Consider the following 6,110-nt stretch of genomic DNA (forward strand, 5'->3'; position numbering starts at 1 on the left):
TTATCAAGTAGAAATTCATAACGAATTTCCGCGTTATGCTGAGGAGAGGAAAGAACGAAATTGCAATTCATTTCGTCTTCTTTAGTGGTGTGACAAAAGGTTGAGTATGGGAGTTGCGAGGTCAGGCAGTGCCTTTCTGTGTTTACTGAGTCTCCAGTTCCTCGTGATAGTGGACATCACAGACTTAATGTATTGGCTCGTAAGTCACAAGATAACTTCTGAAGCAAACAATAGAAAACCCATAAGGATAAACAGATTTGGAGGTTTTTTTTTTAATTTTTATTTTAGACTTCAGATGCTTGAATTTTACTGAGTTTGCAAAATTCTTTGAAAGCCTTAGTGGGAAGGTGCAAGGAGTATTTGCAGCCTCCTTATGTGACTGTGCCTCTTCCAATTTTAAAAGAAAACGTCATTTCAACATTTGTCAGAATGAACAGGGTTCACCCAGAAAATGGCCACAGCAGCAATGCTAAATACAAACTGCCTGATTTCCATAGTAATGTTATTTACATGACTTTACAAAAATTTCAATTACTATGGCTATTATTTAACAAGAAGATGAGTATATATATTTAAAAATCTGCATATCGTTTCAATCAAGAAGGCAGGAAGATGTTTCTGGTTTGGGTTTTTTCGTTTCTCTCTCTCTTTTTTTTTTTTTTTTTTTTGGTAATTTTCCCCCCATTTTTCTTAGTGGCAGCTGTTCTTAAAACTAACATTGGTTAAACAGGTGTTATGGCAAGAAAAAAAAATTGTTCCTGTTTTGTAACTGATTTATGGAATTAACTTCTTCAGTTTGTTAGTGGAGGACAGGACCTTATTACCAGGAAGAAAGGCTAATGAAGGTCCCCCAAGTGGAGGACAGTTTATTCAACCACTGCTATTTTCAATAAAACTCAATGTGCATTCGGCTACATTTGGACTCCATCTATGTCATTAAATACTCTTCCCAGCACCCTTGGCTTCAGTGTTCTTTTGGAAGTGCTTTCTCAAACCTATAAATCTGTTTAAAAGTAACTACTACATGCCAGTTCATTGCCTCAGTGAATTGTGCCAACAGTGAATTAATCTGGGTCTCACAGTGTAAACGTTCAAGGACATTCAATGACAGAGACCTCTAAGAAGTCAGAAAATGTAGCCCATATCATCAGTGAGGAAGCAAAATTGGCAATAATGCCGAACAATGCTCAACCATGCTAATTCAAAGCTTGTGTCCTGTAGTAAGAATTTTATGAAGAGTTACCAAAAGCATTGTAGGTACCACTGCCTAGCATTCAGTCTAGAACATGTGTTTTTTTTTTTTTTTTAAACCAGTGAAATAGGGAGCCCCGGTGGCGCAGCGGTTTAGCGCCGCCTGCAGCCCAGGGCGTGATCTGGAGACCCTGGATCGAGTCCCACGTCAGGCTCTCTGCATGGAGCCTGCTTCTCCCTCTGCCTGTGTCTCTGCCTCTCTCTCTCTCTCTCTGCATCTCTATGAATAAATAAATAAAATCTTAAAAAAAAACACTTTAAAAAAATAAACCAGTGAAATAGGCCCAATCAGAATTAAAGATTTCTTGATGCTTGTCTGCCTTCCTACTACTAACCAAAAGGCTTGTTTGCTTAGGTGTTGACAGCTTATCATCCAGACTGATGAAGTGCTTCAGGGACACTAGTTGCCAAGACCATGGCACCAACCCAAGTCTCACTGGGAAATCCCTCAGAGAGGCTTTTAGGTGTATCTTTACCAATGGGTGGTCTTACATAACTGAGGAATACAAATGGGCTCTGAGTCAAATCACTATGTCCCTACATCAGTTTTCAGTTTCAGAAGGAAGAGGTATGTTTCATTTGTGAAAAATTGCATCTAATATATTTAATCACATCTCATTATTCTAAGGGTACTACAGTAGGTTCCTGATTACAGAAATAATTAATAATCTAAGCTTTCTTTTCTTCCAGCATCCAAAATAATCTTGTGTTTTCAGAGGTGTTTAAGCTTGGGGGTCTGTCTGGCTGTTGAAAGGCACCAAACAGTGGGTTCAGAAGGTAGAACTCATGCACAACCTCTCAGTTGGTTTGAAGTTTTAGGTTATTAGACAACTCTGTATATAAGGTGTCCAGTTAGTTGCAAACTATTAGTAGTCTAATATCTTCTCTTAAAGAAAAGTCACAAGTGGGGCACCCAACTGGCTCAGTTGGTAGAGCATGTGACTCGACCTCGGGGTCGTGAGCTCGAGCCCCATGTTGGGTATGGAGCTTACTTAAAAAAAGGAAAGAAAAGTCACTAGTGTTAATTTAGCAATTTTAACCGTTGCATGTTCAGAAAGCTTTTAAAAATAATCCCCCTCCCCCCAGTTAGAATTCAACTAATAGGCTTTTTGTGTTTTAATACTAGCTGCATGTTAAATATTAAATTCCAAGTGCTTTCTTTACATCTAATAATAAACTTTACCACATCATTATGGATCCAGGCTTGTTAAATGCCTTTTAAAATTAGCAAAAGTTCTCTGGTCTCAAATTTTGAATTTAGGAAAGGATGCAGATAGGATTTTGTCTTTGTTTACCATCATTAATTCAAGTGCCTAAAAAAGGGTAGTATTGATTTTTCCTATTCACAATAATCTGATTTACCTAGACATTTATTTTCTCTGGGCCTTTTGTAACTGCTCAGACTTCTGTGCGTATGATGTTTTCTTCTACAAATTGCTTACCATTTCAAGTTGCAACCCAGAAACCTAGAACTTAGAAAGCCCACACTACATCTCTGAAAGCAAGCATGGGGGAGAGAATTAGAATACCACTGACCTCAGCTGGCATAACTTGAGGAAGGAACTTAACAAGGTAGGCCCACCAATGAACACCAAGCATCTAAAAACCCAAGACTTGGGCAGCCCTGGTGGTGCAGCGGTTTAGCGCCGCCTGCAGCCCACGGCATGATCTGGAGACCCTGGATCGAGTCCCAGGTCAGGCTCTCTGCATGGAGCCTGCTTCTCCCTCTGCCTGTGTCTCTGCCTCTCTCTCTCTGCATCTCTATGAATAGATAAATGAAATTTAAAAAAAAAAAAAAAAAGACTTATGTTTCCCCTCTGCCAAATTGTTTGTTAGAAAAGTATTTGTCCCTGATTAGATTACAAGGCATTACTCTGTTATTAAGCATCTTTTACAGTACTGTTGTATAACCTCACTTCGTTTAGGATTTTAATTTACTAAACAGAGGAGGTGCCATCCATACAAAGCAGAAAAATCCCACTGCTTTATTGCCCATTAGTACTCTTGAGCTTGGAAAACATTTACCACTTCAAAAACATAAATGCAGGCATTTCTCTAAATAATAATTTATACTAGTAAATCCCAAATTGGAGATCACTCAGATCAAGTGTACACATTTAATATAGAAAGTCTATATTAAAAGTTAAACATTGTCCCTTTGGGTGGCTTACTTGGTACCAACACAAACAGAAATATATAAAGTACTGAGGGCAATTGCTCTCATTAATCCAGAGTATTTATTAACATTTGATATTACCATGAAAAATGAACTTGAAAAGTCCTCAGAAAACTGGTAGGTCCACTAATGAACACCAACCCAAGGCTACATCCCTGGACTTCAGAAACTGCCTTACTTCCCTAGGCACAAACTCACCATCTTCTGGTGCCATCAAAATGCAATAGGTATTCATAAGTAAACATGTTCACAAGGTAATTTGCTGCTGAGAACTAACTCAAAGGAACAGCTAAGGGTATCTTAACCATTCATGCAAACAGATTCAGCAAGCAGATTATTCAGCAGATTCTGATAAATATACCAAAACAAGACACAAGCATAGCCAAGCAACAAATTTTTCAGAGGCAGCATGTGTGAGTCTTCTATTAGTAATAAATGAGGTTACTCGTCTCCTTGATCCAAGATTTTCAGAAGTAACACCTGTCAAGAGAGAGAAACCACTCACCAGTTTAACAGAAATAATAAGTACATTAAGCAGGTGTTGGGGAAGGGGGAAAAATGTCTCACCAAGGTAGTAACTGCAGGAAGTAGATACCAGAGGTGTCTGGGTGGCTCAGTGGTTGGGTGTCTGCCTTCAGCTCAGGTCATGATCCCGGAACCTCGGAATTGAGTCATTCATCAGGCTCCCTGCAGGGAGCCCGCTTCTGCCTCTGCCTCTCTCTCTCTGTGTCCCTCATAAACAAATAAAATCTTTAAAAAAAAACAAAAAAAAAAACAAGGGAGTAGATACCACCCTTAGGGCCTGGGGGACAAATGGAAGAGTTATTAACAGAATTTAGAAGGTTGAAGGTGCCAGTAGAACTGGGTCCCCAGGCTGTGCATGTGAGGGAGGCCCGCCTTTTGAGTGTGGAATCTCTCAACAATTAAGAGAAGGCTAATTCTAGGAGCATGGGAAATGCAACCAGGCCTCACTGCTGCTGCATTGAACCATAATGTTAAGGCAGAGAGCTGTTGCTGGGGTTTTACTCTTCAATGGGAAGCAGACAGTGGGGAGGCCTGGCTTCTTTTTTTCCTCCCTAGCCTTCCAGTCTGCCTCTAGTTGGTAAAAAAACAAAATGTGATGTGCAAAGATCAGAAAGATCTTTCTAGCCATAGATCAGAAAGGTAGGTGTGAAGGTGAGAGACAACAGACACAGGAGGGGCAAGGATGTGTGGTTTGCAAACGGGGTTTTAATGAATTCATTTTAGGAAAAAATGAATAGTGTCCAATTCATGAGAAGCCCACAATAGAATTATTCTTAAAATAGTCATGACTGGGGATCCCTGGGTGGCGCAGCGGTTTGGCGCCTGCCTTTGGCCCAGGGCGCGGTCCTGGATATCCGGGATCGAATCCCACGTCGGGCTCCCGGTGCATGGAGCCTGCTTCTCCCTCTGCCTGTGTCTCTGCCTCTCTCTCTCACTGTGTGCCTATCATAAATAAATAAAAGTTTAAAAAAAAAAAAAAGTCATGACTGGCAGCTAATAGAATTCTCAAATACATTTTAGGTAATTTTTTTTTTTTTAAGAATTTTTAAAAGATTTTATTTATCTGACACAGAGAGTCTGGTGTGTGCAGAAGTAGGCAAAGCAGCAGGGAGAGGGGCAGAGGGAGAAGCACATTCCCCGCTGAGCAGAAAGCCCACCCAGCAGCTGGATCCCAGGACCCTGAGACCATGACCTGAACTAAAGGCAGATGGCTTAACTGACTGAGCCACCCAAGTGCCCCACATTTCAGGTGATTTTAATTTAGATGTAGGAAAATCAGAAAGTTGTCCAATTTGTTTTTTAAAACTCTGTAATTTACTGTGCTGATAAAAGGAAAATTTCCATGAAATATTTTTTCTTTCCTTAGCATAGGTACATGTAAACGTAAGTGAAAATAGTGCAGCCCACAAGCAGTACTAATTTGAGCTAGAAAATTTGAGAATTTTGATAAAGGGTCAAATCCAGCCCTCTGCCAATTTTTGTATCTGTTTTCTTGGAACTCATTGTCTGTGGCTGCTTTCCTGAAGCATAGCGGAGGTACCAATATAGACCATCTGACCCCCAAAGTCGATTAGGGGCAACTTTTTACATGAGGTGTAAGTTTTCTTTTTGTAAATAATGAAAATGTGACTGACTATACAAGTTGACACATTTTAAAAAGTGAATGTTGCTAGCAAGAGAGAGACATTTTTAAGGACTAAATTCTTATCACACTTTACTAAGACCACACACCATTTCCCGGCTTAATCGGTGAGCCCTCATTAGACAACATTTCAGAGTTCTATACTAGACTCTGAACACAGTAATCAAGATGCAGCCATGTAGCTTAACTGAAAATGCTTCTGGAACAAAATGCAGGAAAATCTGGCGCTGGTCTCATAAAAAATGCCATTTCCAAGACTACACGAGTGTAGCACATACCACAGGTTAGAAAGCACACAACAGCATCTCCTGAATTCACAGTTCATACTGTCACTAAAATGCATATTAATTCTATTGATAAAAAATTAGCTTCTGCATTATAAACTCTCCTAGGCTTTTTTTCCTCTGTAAAGGCCACCAATATCGAACTTTAGATTAAAATCTTCCAAAAATTCCTGAAGTTTTAACTATTCCTGTTCACACAATGAATATATCCTTTAAAAACTTTTTAGAGGGG

The sequence above is a fragment of the Canis aureus genome, chromosome 3 (assembly GCF_053574225.1).
Source record: "Canis aureus isolate CA01 chromosome 3, VMU_Caureus_v.1.0, whole genome shotgun sequence".
Classification (NCBI taxonomy): domain Eukaryota; kingdom Metazoa; phylum Chordata; class Mammalia; order Carnivora; family Canidae; genus Canis; species Canis aureus.